At 39.1% G+C, this 13,138-nt stretch overlaps 1 protein-coding gene and 1 long non-coding RNA gene across 2 annotated transcripts in view; both read right to left on the reverse strand.

Moving 5' to 3' along the window:
* Window positions 1-13,138, reverse strand: part of LOC125275135 — a 75,599-nt gene that overhangs the window by 3,881 nt on the left and 58,580 nt on the right. The gene's annotated exons all lie outside the window — the stretch shown is intronic.
* Window positions 850-2,459, reverse strand: LOC125275142. Its single transcript, XR_007186390.1, has 3 exons — window positions 2,436-2,459; window positions 1,151-1,215; window positions 850-932 (listed from the first exon to the last, which is right to left on the reverse strand). It is a non-coding gene; the product is annotated as an uncharacterized LOC125275142 (long non-coding RNA).

Genomic DNA, 13,138 nt, shown 5'->3' on the forward strand with positions numbered 1-13,138 from the left:
GATTTTACACACAAGCGGCAGCTGGCCAACAACAGAGGGGACTCGAGCTTCCCGGAGAAAGAAGAGTCATGACCGGCGTGTCGACGTGATCATGTTCTCATATGAAAACATGAATCACCCACGAGCATCACTTCAGCACACGCCCAGACATGTGAAACAATGATTGTGGCCGTCAGTGAGGACAGGAAACGACCGCATCCAGAAGTACACTGGTAGAATGTCATCTTTAAAAAGACGCAAATCTACTTGTGTAAACTCTTTTAGGGACTACTCTTTTAGGTGCCGAAGCACGCAGGGGAATGACCGCTGCAGCACAGACGGGGATAGTGCAGCCTGTCGTGTGCACTCTCTCCTTGTAGCCGCCCTCTTACCAGCTGTGAGAACAGCTCTTAAGCGCTCAAAAACGCACCGTTCACCAGCCGTGAGAACGGCTTTTTACAACTGAGGCTTTACTCTCTCAAAAAGGCAAAACAAAAGAAAAGAGAAAATAAAGAAGAGAGATCGGTCCCGCTGCAGTGCTTTCTGCCTGCACCAACACAAAGAGCAGATTTTCCAAAAAAGCTGACTCGTTAAAGACAAACACTCGCTCGTAGACACCACTGTTTGTTACAGACGGTTCGGCTCCGAAGCGAAAAGCTAAAGATGCAACGCACCTGCTGCTCATTATATACCCGCGCTGCGAGGCGAGCAGCTGATACATATGATTGCATGCCAATGTGCATTGGCTCGTTGTAGTTACACTCGAAGTAGATTGGCCTCTCTAGCGAGATTCCTATTCGTCGGTCTGTCCGACGTACGTCGAACGTGACCGACTGAATGGGAACATGAGCCCTTATTGGCATCTGAGTTTCTGTTTCCATCTACTGCATGTTGAGCAGCTCCCAGCGGGGCTGTGGAGGACTGCACAGCCTTGGCATTAAGAGCAAGATTCCCTGTTCAATATGATATGAAATAGAAAAAAAGAGGAAAATATAGGTTCAAAGCAATACAAATAAAAATTATAAATAATAAAAATCAATCAATCAGAAGTTTTCAATTACCATATTTCAGCCTATAATTTTAATAAATTAATCTGATTGATATGTAATGATACACAATGGTTACAGATTTTTAAATCAAGGCATTTTTCCTTGTATTATTCTAAATGTACCTTTGGAATCAGCGACGCACAGTCCAGTAAAAAGTGTTAGAAACACAATCACACAGATGGCCATCCTGATATAAGACACAACAACACATCACCTCACCTCAGCATATGAAGGAATCAATTTTCAATTTCTCATCCTCATTTACACAAAGAAACAACAAGTTATTTTACTTACTAAATTGTTGAAAATGGATATGTCTTTTTACACAAATGCATTGCTTCACTTCACAAGGCCTTTATTAACCCCCCAGAGCCGTGTTGAGTACACGTTTATGATGGATGAATGTGGATGGAGGCACTTTCTTCAGCTCATACTCATTGGTATCGCTCGCTGCCATTATAAAGTTTGGATGCATCAGGATATTTATTAATATATCTCCGATTGTGTTCATCAGAAAGAAGAAAGTCATTTACACCTAGGATGGCTTGAGGGTGAGCAAAGCTTGGGGTAATTTTCATTTGAAAGTGAACTAATCCTTTAATTGCTGTACAAATAATTAACTTCCTCCTTTCAGATTCCTTAGATAAGTTTTGTTTTGAGGAATCGAGGAATCGTAATGAAACGTTTTTAAATCTTATAGAGACAAATTGTCAATACAGCTGATTCTTGTTGAATGTTCTTTTGTCATTATTGGATTGCAGTGAGCGCAATAAGACACTTTAAGACTACTATATACTATACCTTTACACCCTGACTTTAATTGTCCAAATGGAAATTTAGTTTTATTACTAAACCTCCATTGCATATCATGCTCTCAAAGAAACACCATTAACAGATTGTTTACTAACAAGGCCTTCTTTTTGTCAGAACAGTTGTGATTAATCAAAAGTGATTGGTATAGTGATTAGTACAATGTTGTATTAAATTACAAATTTATTCAATATTCAATTTAGTGATAAAGTATAACTGAGTATATTCAGTCCATTCTATAGAATGAACAATTGCCACCTAATGAAACTCATTGTTCAATAAGTAACTGTGATGTTTTAATGTAATTTAATCTAGCTGCTCTTAATCATCAACAAACTCATTTGATTTATTATTTTGTGTTTTTGCGAAGTTCGAACCTGACATTTAATCTGATATAATGGTTTTGTAAAAAGGAAACATAAGTAGCACAACTATTGTAGTCTTTTTAACAAAGAGCTGTGTTACTAATGTGAGTTTTAAGAGTTTTGCAAATGAATCACTAGTGAAAGTGATATCAAATTGATCAACAAATTACATTTTTTTCATTCCAATTATAACATTACCCTGGTGTAGAGAGTGCATAAACATTCAAGTCACCTGGAATTCATCACTGTATCAACCTCACAGAAGACCTTCACAATTCAGCAGTTATCCGCTTTTAAACAAAATCATGTTTTTATATAATAAAGCATGGCATTATTAATATTTGTTTATAAACACATGCTATATTTATTATATATCCAATATATTATTCATATGAGGAATATTATGTAAAAACATTTCAAACCAAAAATGTGCTATTAAACATAGATTTGAATATGTATGTAGTGAGTACAAGACGATTTAAATACATGTTTGCTCGCCATTGTGTCTTTTGCTTTGGAACTTAAACAAACAACACTAAATAAGACAGAAAATTCACACAGAGCACTTGCTAAAACACAAGAAGCTACACTCTTACAAAAATACAAAAATGCTGGGTTAAAAACAACCCAAGTTGAAAATAGAACAAACCCAGTGGTTGGGTTAAATGTTTGCCCAACCTGCCGGGTAGTTTTATTTAACTCAACTTTTGTTTAAAAATTACTGTATTGCTTGCTTAAAATGAACCCAAAATATGTTGGAAATTATCATTTATTAATGTGTTTAATAAATTAACATACATTAATAAGTTTAATGAATAATAATTAAACAATAAACATTAAATAAATTGCTTATTAGTAAAAGTCCACCTTTTGAATATTATTGTTGCCTCTAGTAATTATGTGTCTCTTTAATTTCCAACCTATTTTGGGTTCATGTTAAACCAGCAATATAATCATTTTTAAACAATATTTGAGTTAAATAAAACTGCCCACCCAGACAGCAACATAGTGTGGCCCAGATCTGGCCCACATCTGGTACATGTGGATTACATGCGGATCAAATGTGGGCCGGATCTGGGCCGACACTATGTTGCTGTCAGGGCAGCACATTGGACAAACATTTAACCCAAACGCTGGGTTTGTCCATTTTCAACCCAAATAGGTTTTAACCCAGCATTTTTTAGAGTGTAACTGTTACAGAGCCTCATATTTCAGTCTTCCCCTGTGACCTAGTTTCCCCGTTCTGTTCATTAGTTCATTTGATCCACCTGTGTCTTGTTAATTATCCCATCACCTTGTTTAGTTCCTTTGTTAGTCGCATGTATATATATCCTGTGTTCTCCTTCACTCCTTGTCCGTTCTTGTCTCCACATGTTAATGCTGTCTTTACCCCGTTTGGAATCTACTGTGTCTCATTAAAGTATTGTTAATCGTCATCTTCGTCTTCATCATGCTTTGGTACACAGCACACGTAACGGTAAGAATGTTGATCTGGGTGCACTTTATAGCTTCTTGGTCCTGATGTAAACCAGCCGTCATGTCGTTGGACGAGTTCACACACGTGCTTCAGATGCAATCATGCAGAAGCGTTCCCAAAGCGCCCTTGAAGCAGTGCTCGAAAGGGAACAAAACAAACACCGTTTTTGCGGTGATTTTCTTTTTGTTTGTTTTTTCCCCTTTTTCCTTCATCATGGACCCTGATGTTGCCATACTTCACCTGGAGCAGAGGGACCGCTTCCTGGAGGCTCACACCATGAATTTTTGGAGCTGGCGTGCCGTACACACTATCCTGAATGCACGCTCTGTGTGCTTTATCTCTACAGCCTAAGTGAGCGGTCCCGAGCACGCCTCCCAGGGAGCGGTCCTCGGAAGAACTTCGCCGCACTCGTGGAGTGGGTGCTGGTGAGTAACGACTCACCTGTCACCGTCGGTCCCGCGGATGATGACTTCGCCGCCAGCCCCACTCCACTACCAGAAGCCAGTCAGTCACCACCGACGAACGTCGCAACGTAGATGTTACACGTGCCCACCGCAGACCGAGGAGGCCAGCTTGCCGCGATGGATGAGCCAGGACTGAGGACAAGGTCAGACGGTACCATCGCCCCGGAGCCAACCTCACAGTAAGGGTCTGACCAGGTGCGCGAGCCAGTTACATCATGCGACGTTGAGGGAGTACTCGTGGAGCTCGACGGCTGGGAGGAAAGCTCCGCCCACAACACTGCCACGAAGGCTGAACTGACTGACACTGGTAAATATTTTGAGAAACTGAAAGACATTTTTATGGATAATTTAATAGATTTTTTCGGAGAGGTGACTTCCCATTCCCCTGATTTTCCTGTTTTTAATCAATCTCCTGAGCTTCCTGAGGACCATTCTCCAGCGTTCTCCAGTTCTCCTATGTCTCCTGAGTTCCCTGTCTGCCCACCCAGCCTCCTTCTCCCGCCTCCTCCGTCACCCAGTTTGTCAGCCATTTCCTCAGCCCCACCATTTCTGCCCTTCAGCCGCTTGACATCTCCCACATGCCAGGTGGGGATGTCAAGCATCTTCAGGCCCTCCACTCCATCCATTCAAGGATCCCCTGCCTCCACTTCCAGCCTCCACGCCCCCTGCTCCACCTCGGCCCGTCGACACTTCGGTGTCACCCTGGCTGCTCCCTCCCTAGGCTCTACCGGACCCCATCGGCCATACAGCTTCTCCGGACTCCCTCGTCTTTCCGGCTTTGCCTTGGTCAGTCGTCCACCTGCCTACACCTATGGTTCTGTCTGGCTCCCCCTTTCCTCCAGCTCCCCCTACATCCTCGGTCCCACTGGCTCAGCCTCTGCCCTCTGGATGTCCGCTTCCTCCTCGGATGCTCGTCACCATGGCTCCTCCTCGGTCTCCGGGACCATCGGCTGCGCGTGGGCTCGTCGGCTCTTCAGTTTCATCTGGGTCTCTAGATGAATCTACGTTGGTCATCCCCAGGGTGTCGTATGCCCCCAAGCTGACTCCACCATGGCTCCTCCCACCTGCGACTCTACCCTTGAATGTTTGACTCTACCCATCCGAGTGCACACACATACAGCAGTGAGTATTTAACACTTACACACCGTGAACACACAATCGGAGCAGTGGGTAACCTCATTTGTGGGTAATGAGTGGACTCTACCCTGGGGCCTCATCCTGGCTGGCTTCTGGGGTAACATCTGGCTCCTCCTGCTCCTGGCTTCCCCCTGGCTCCTCCCACCCTCCACTCCCCCTTGGACTGCCACTGTTATTTTCCATGGACTCTTTTCTTTTTTTTTTTTTTTTTTTTTTTTACTCCACCCTCCTCCAGAACCCCCTCCCTCTGTTGGACTCTTACGGCGCAAGGACGCGCCTATCCGGGAGGGGGCGAACTGTTACAGAGCCTCATATTTCAGTCTTCCCCTGTGACCTAGTTTCCCCGTTCTGTTCATTTGATCCACCTGTGTCTTGTTAATTATCCCATCACCTTGTTTAGTTCCTTTGTTACTCGCATGTGTATATATACCCTGTGTTCTCCTTCACTCCTTGTCCGTTCTCGTTGTTGTCTCCACGTTAATGCTGTCTTTACCCTGTTTGGAATCTACTGTGTCTCATTAAAGTATTGTTAATCGTCATCTTCATCATGCTTTGGTACACAGCACACGTAACGGTAAGAATGTTGATCTGGGTGCACTTTATAGCTTCTTGGTCCTGATGTAAACCAGCCGTCATGTCGTTGGACGAGTTCACACACGTGCTTCAGATGCAATCATGCAGAAGCGTTCCCAAAGCGCCCTTGAAGCAGTGCTCGAAAGGGAACAAAACAAACAAAAAAAGATATTCTGAAGAATGTTTCCCCCTTTTTTTTTTTTTTTTTTTTTTTTTTTTTTTTTTTTTTTGTGCATCAATGAAGTTTAAAACCCAACCCAGGTTAGCACACTTGAACACTTGCTCTATAAACATCTGTGACATTATTGTGGACAAGAATTTGGACTTTCTTTGTCTGTGAAACGTGGCATCAGCCAAATGACTATATGAATCTTAATATGTGTGTCTTACCAGGCTATACTTATATTGATTAACCGCGAACCGCTGGTAATGGTGGCGGTCTTGCTGTTATTTATAGATCTGATGTCTCCGTCACTGAAGTTACATTGCCTTGCTCTTCTTCATTTGAATGTTTGGTGTCCCATACTTGGATTTTGTGCTTTGCATTTCAGACATCTGAGTGCACACACATACAGCAGTGAGTGTTTAACACTTACACACCGTGAACACACAATCGGAGCAGTGGGTAACCTCATTTGTGGGTAATGAGTGGAAGTGAGTGCTGTGTGAACTCTTAACATTAATAAAATGCATGTTGTGCTGTAATATGGTAAACTTGAAGAAGAAATTGAGCAATGTCACATTCGCAATTACAGATTTGTCTGATGGGAACTATGAGTCTTTCTATATATACAGATTAATACATGATAGTAGTTCTTTAAACAAGGAATTCAATTATACAAATAACTTGTATAATCTGCTTTGGGGTTTTAATGCTTTGATTAAATTTATTTATGCATCATTTTATCTTTTGCCAGAGCTTCTGCTCTATATATTACAACAAAACACATCCCAGGGCTTTGAGATGTACGATCTTATCAAAGTCCTGCAGAGAAAGACAATCTCTTCATCATAGAATATAATGACAAAGTATGTAGAAATAGTTTTGAGCATTTATTTATTTAGTTTTTTGTTGTATGGCACAAATTACAAATATTAAAATCCATTTTTATGCTTTTCATTTTGCTGTTTAGGTCAACTTCCGTTACATTTTATCCCACCTGACCCCAGAGATGAGCCCAACTGGTTCAATTAAACAAGTGAAAGAGTCAAAAATAATTTCAATTCAAGTCAATTCAATTCAATTCACATTTATTTGTATAGCACTTTTCACGAATACACATCGTTTCAAAGCAGCTTTACAGAGAATGCATGTCAACATTACAATTTAAAGAATACAATTAGCAAATAATGTAATAATTTAGGCAATTAATTTACAATCACTGTTGGCAGTTTAACTGAAGGTAGAAGCAATGAGTTCCTGGAAAAATGAATTACATATTAACAATGGTGTCCCAAGGTAAAACAGAAAAGCAAATGGAGAATAATTAGCGTAGCTGCTGTTCATAACATTAAGCAAAGATAGTCATGTGCAATTGATCTGGTATGAGATGCATTATGTGAATGCTTGGCTAAAGCGATGCGTCTTTAATCTAGATTTAAACTGGGTGAGCGAGTCTGAGCCCCGAACATTATCAGGAAGACTATTCCAGAGTATAGGAGCCAAATGTGAAAACACTCTCCCTCCTTTAGTGGACTTAGATATCCTAGGTACAACCAGAAGTCCAGAGTTTTGTGATCTTAAAGAGCGTGAAGGATTGTAAGGCGATAGAAGATTGGTTATGTACACAGGAGCTAGACCATTTAGAGCCTTATAGGTCATTAGCAATACTTTATAATTGATACGGAACTTAATGGGTAACCAGTGTAGAGATGATAAAATTGGTGATATATGATCATATTTTCTTGACCTGGTAAGAACTCTAGCAGCTGCATTTTGTACTAATTGTAGCTTGTTTATTGAGGAAGCAGGACAACCAGCTAATAATGCATTACAGTAATCTAGTCAAGACGTCATGAAAGCATGAACTAACTTTTCTTAACATATTGCGTATCTTAGCAATGTTTCAGAGGTGGAAGAACGCTGTTTTTGTAACATATGAAATATGATTTTCAAAGGACAAGTTGCTGTCTAATATAACACCCAGGTCTTTAACACTCTGAGGTCTGAGGTATCGCCGGCGATACCACCGTGTTTTTTTTCTAAGCAGTGTGAAAGAGACTCAAAATACTCCGTCAATGTTGCACATACAATTAAGAGCTATACACCATTTTAATCTGTGGAATATCTTCTTTTATTTGTGTACACTCAGAGTAAAAACACAATGTTGTGCTTTTTGCAAAATAAAGAAAACTAACATGATGCGTGATCTCTCGTCTCCCTCTGAACGAAGTCCAATCTGATAGTTCTCAGAAAATGAACTATAACTTAGTGAATACTAATCACAAAAAAATTAGACCTATGTCTAAAAAAACGTTGAAATGTCAGATTTTAAATCGTGTAAGTCAAATCGAAAACAAAAATTCTGTGTTTATGTAATCTGTATGAAAAGAGAGCCATGTCCGAAGTCCGTGATTCAGCTCATTATCCGCTAATGCGGCCATGACCACAGAACAAGCACTATTCAGACGCAAATTCTGAGTCAATACATGTATACATCGTCTCAATCGTGTATTGTCTTAAAGTGTTTTGAATAGCCATAGTTAGCAATCTCTGGCCTCTGTTAGTTTGGTTAGTTCCTGGATTGCCTATTCTTCTTTAGCAGGCATTTGTAGACTAAAGGTGCACAGAGCGCCCTCCGGCTGCAAGTATGATTTGAAAACACAGTATCCAGCGCTCATAGTAATGACAATAAATCCTGAATCAATATTACTCCTCTGTATAGAAAATTGACAAACATATGAGAATCCATCAATATTTCTCCAAATGCGCATGCTTTTAAGCTAAAAGCCTATATAAAATGCCATAGAGGTAACATAATTGTTCAGACACTTTGCATCACAGTGTTACAACAGAGACACGGAGGCAGGAGTAAAAGCAATGCAGGTAAGTTTATTGATGAAACAGTAGAGCAGATGGTTAAATAGCGAGCATATAGCAGTTCTTGAATGGATGAGGGAATGTGATACTGTCCTTTGATGTCTTGCAGATGCAGATGGAGAGATGAGTAGGGGGATGATGGCGGAGACACTCACACACACAAGCAGGTAGGTACACGAGGAGACCAGGAGACGAAGGAGCTGAAGGAGACGACTGGAGCAGGTAAGTATGGCATTTAGGAGTCCTTGAGGTAAGCATACAGAGACTGTAGTGCAAACGAGACCGGACAAATGCTGTGTGTGAGTGTGGTGGTTATATAGTGCTGGTGATTGCTGAGTTGATGACGTGCAGGTGGCGGTGATTAATACTCAGGTGATTGAGTGCGTGGGTAAGGCAGTGAGGTGGAACCTGACGTGTCTGTGACACACAGAAATACATTATATTTTAAAGTATATAATAGAATACCATTATTTTAAATTGTAATAATATTTCACAGTATTGCTGTTTTTTCTGTATGTTTGATTTACACCATGATAAGCTTTGAAATATGATCACAGAGGGTTTTTTCACAGCCTACCTGACTGAAAGAGCTCATTATTTATGCAGGTCATTAAAGCTCTTTATGCAATTCTTTTGTCTTCTCAGGTGTAAATCATCCATTATTCATGATGATTCATGCCTCCACACATACTGTGTTTCTTGACCAAAGATGTTTTAGAAAATTTAAATCTCTCTATTGTTTTATATGAAGGAGTAGGAAGGATAATTTTTACATAATTTTGAAGCAAAAACTCTAGTCTACAACCTTCAATATCCAGAAGTCTTGTGAACACAGATTTAATATTATTTTTTTGTTGGCCTTATTTCAGTGACTTAAGTTTTTTGTTTTTTTCAATAACCACGCATAAACGTTATTCCTTCAAAAACACAAACATGTACATACATGTTCCTCACATATTATGGTAGCCTAGTTTGTGCTGAATACAGTGTAATGACACTTTTGTCATTTATATGTTTATGAACAACTGAAAAAAGCACAAATGTCAGGGCATGTCAAAACTTCTCCAGGCCCCAAATCAGCCTCAGACTCCAGAGGGTTAACTGTCGAGGATGGAGTAACAGTACATCCTTCAAAATGCAGATTGTAGTCTGAGAGATTCTGTGTACAGGTTTTTGGTCCAATAAGTAATACTTCAGTCTTATCTGAATTTAATAGAAGAAAATAACTAATCATCCACTTATTTAACACACTCTGTCAAATTGGATAATTTAGAGATTTCATCTGGTTGTGTTGAAATATATAACTGAGTATCATCGGCATAGCAGTGGAAACTAATCCCATGTTTTCTTATAATATTGCCAAGTGACAGCATGTATACTGAAAATAGCAGAGGGCCTAACACTGATCCTTGCGGCACTCCATAGATTACTATCGTGATCTTAAGGTGATGATACACAGGGCAACTTTTTGAGCAATTTTGCTGGGCAGTTTTGCTGTGGGATGTAGCTTGGGCACTTTCCCATTGAGAATGGGCAACAAATTTCTATCTAAAGTATCCAGATCTGAATGATGAGATCTGAATGATGAGATCTGAATCCTGACTGAAATTTTTCATAGATAGCGTTTTTTGCAAGAAGGAGCACAATTGGACTGACACCACTTTTTCTAGTATTTTAGACATAAATGGAAGATTTTAAATGGGTCTGTAATTTGCCAATACATTTGTATCTAATTGTGGTTTCTTAATGAGAGGCTTAATAACTGCTAGCTTGAACGGTCGTGGGACGTGACCTAGAGATAAAGACGAGTTAATAATATTGAGAAGAGGCTCTTCTGCTACAGGTAACAATTCTTTCAGTAGTTTAGTGGGTATTAGATCTAATAAACATGTTATTGGTTTAGACGCAGAGATAAGTTTATTTAGCTCTTCCTGTCCTATAGTTATAAAGCACTGCAACTGTTCTTGAGGGGCAATAATTGAGGCTGAATCATAAAACTCTGTCAAAGGTTGTTCATTTACAATTGTATTTCTGATACTTTCGATTTTCTCAGTAAAGAAATTCATAAAGTCATTATTACTAAACTGTAATGAAATGTTTTGTTCTGGTGATGTCTGTTTATTTGTTAATCTAGCCACTGTACTAAACAAGAACCTTGGATTGTTTTGGTTATTTTCTATAAGTTTGCAGAGATGCTCGGCCCTGGCTGCTTTTAGAGTCTTTCTATAACGGGACGAGCTGTCTTTCCACGCGATTCTGAAGACCTCTAAACGAGTTTGTCTCCATTTGCGTTCTAGATTACGAGTTTCTCTTTTGATAGCGTGAGTAATACTGTTGTACCATGGTACAGTATTTTTCTCTCTAACTTTTTTAAATCTCATAGGTGCAACAGTATCTAATGTACTAGTGAAAATGGTGCACATCCTGCTAGTCATTTTCTCGAGATCATTTGTGTGTTTAGGTACAATAAGCAGCTGAGACAGATCAGGCAGTTTATTTGTGAATTTATCTATAGTTCGACAAATTTTGACGCAATTTGACAAATATCATCAGTATGCAGTACGCGTGTTACAAGGTAGTGATCAGTGACATCATCACTTTGTGGTAGAATTTCTATATCGGTTGGATTGATTCCATGTGATATAAATAAATCTAGTGTATGATTAAAACGGTGAGTGGGTCCAGTGACGATTTGTTTGACCCCAAAGGAGTTTAGTAAATCTGTAAAAGCAGCCCCTAATGCATCATTTGTATTGTCTACATGAATGTTAAAATCTCCAACAATCAGTGCTTTATCGACGTTGACCAGCATGTCTGAGAGAAAGTCTGCAAATTAGGAAATCAGCATAAAGGCCTGTTCACACCAGGACGAATATCGCGCGTGATTTTCGCAGACGTTTAACGCCTCTTGACTAAACAATGGGCGCCAATGTGAGTGTGCACACCGACGCGAAAAACGCGAGGCGTAAAAGCGTCATTTTTTTTAAAAATGCCTCAGGTTTGTTTTTTTGGTTTGACGTGCCGTGTTAAAAACTGGCCGACCAATGAGATTGGTGCTTTTGTTTACATGCCTGGATCTCTGAAGTTACAGTAAAACACGACTTGGTGGCGCTCAAGCACAAAACAGTCTTGCCGAGCACACAAGACGATGAAGAGAAAGCAAGTAGACGAGGAAGACCCCTACAAACTATCCCTGCGTCTCAAACAGCTCCCTAGCTTCCTAGGTCGTGTATCAGTATACCATTTAAATTAATGTGGCTGACTCCCTGATCAGTGCCCTGACTAGTGAACTAGGGAGCTGATTGAGACGCACGCTATGGGTGCTCTGCCAGTTCTTGGCCATACCAATAGATGTGCATTATTTCTGTATTTTTGCTGTTTTTTTTTTTCTTTTACATTCAAGAAATATAGTTGAGAATGTCTATTTCATAAATGTTTATTTGCACTACTGTTTCTGACTACCATCTCTCATATATGCCATTTAATATCTGCATTTTTATCTTCTTTAACTTTACTAATATCGGTAACACTTTATAATAACTGCACACTATGAAGCATTAGTTAAGCATTAGTTAATAGTTATTTCATCACTTATAAAGCATTAATAGACATTAGTAAGTAGTTTATAAATACAGCTATAATTGCTTTATTCTTGATTTATAAGCATATCTATAATGTGTTTAATAATTGTATTTTCATACTTTATTAATAATCAATTTATAATTTCTAAATTAAGTATTACATTATTTACAAACCAGTTATTTAGGAGTTGTCAGTAGTTCATTTAGTAAGTGTAAGTAAATGATTAATAAACTATTTAAACATTCATTTATACATCTTATTATTTAGACACATAGTAATAGTTACTTAGTGTGTTAGTAAATGTTTTATTAACACATATTCCTACTGCAATTCATGATTAATTCAGATAATTATAAAACATTTAGAAGTGTCTAGTTAACTATTTTGTGAGCTCATCTAAAGTGAGGACTATTTATGCTTTGTAAAGCTTTTATAAATGAGATTTAAAGGTTCAGTGATCTTCTGCACTGCTGTTCTCTAATGTTTTAAAGTTAGTACCGAGGTAGTTTTGACATTAGGAATATGTTAATAAAGCATTTATTAACACACTGAGTAACTAATACTATATGTCTAAATAATAAGATGCATAAGTGTACATTTAAATATTTTATTAATCATTTACTTACACTTCCTAAATGATCTTATGAACCACTGACAACTCC

This window comes from Megalobrama amblycephala, linkage group LG9, assembly GCF_018812025.1.
Source record: "Megalobrama amblycephala isolate DHTTF-2021 linkage group LG9, ASM1881202v1, whole genome shotgun sequence".
NCBI classification, from domain to species: domain Eukaryota; kingdom Metazoa; phylum Chordata; class Actinopteri; order Cypriniformes; family Xenocyprididae; genus Megalobrama; species Megalobrama amblycephala.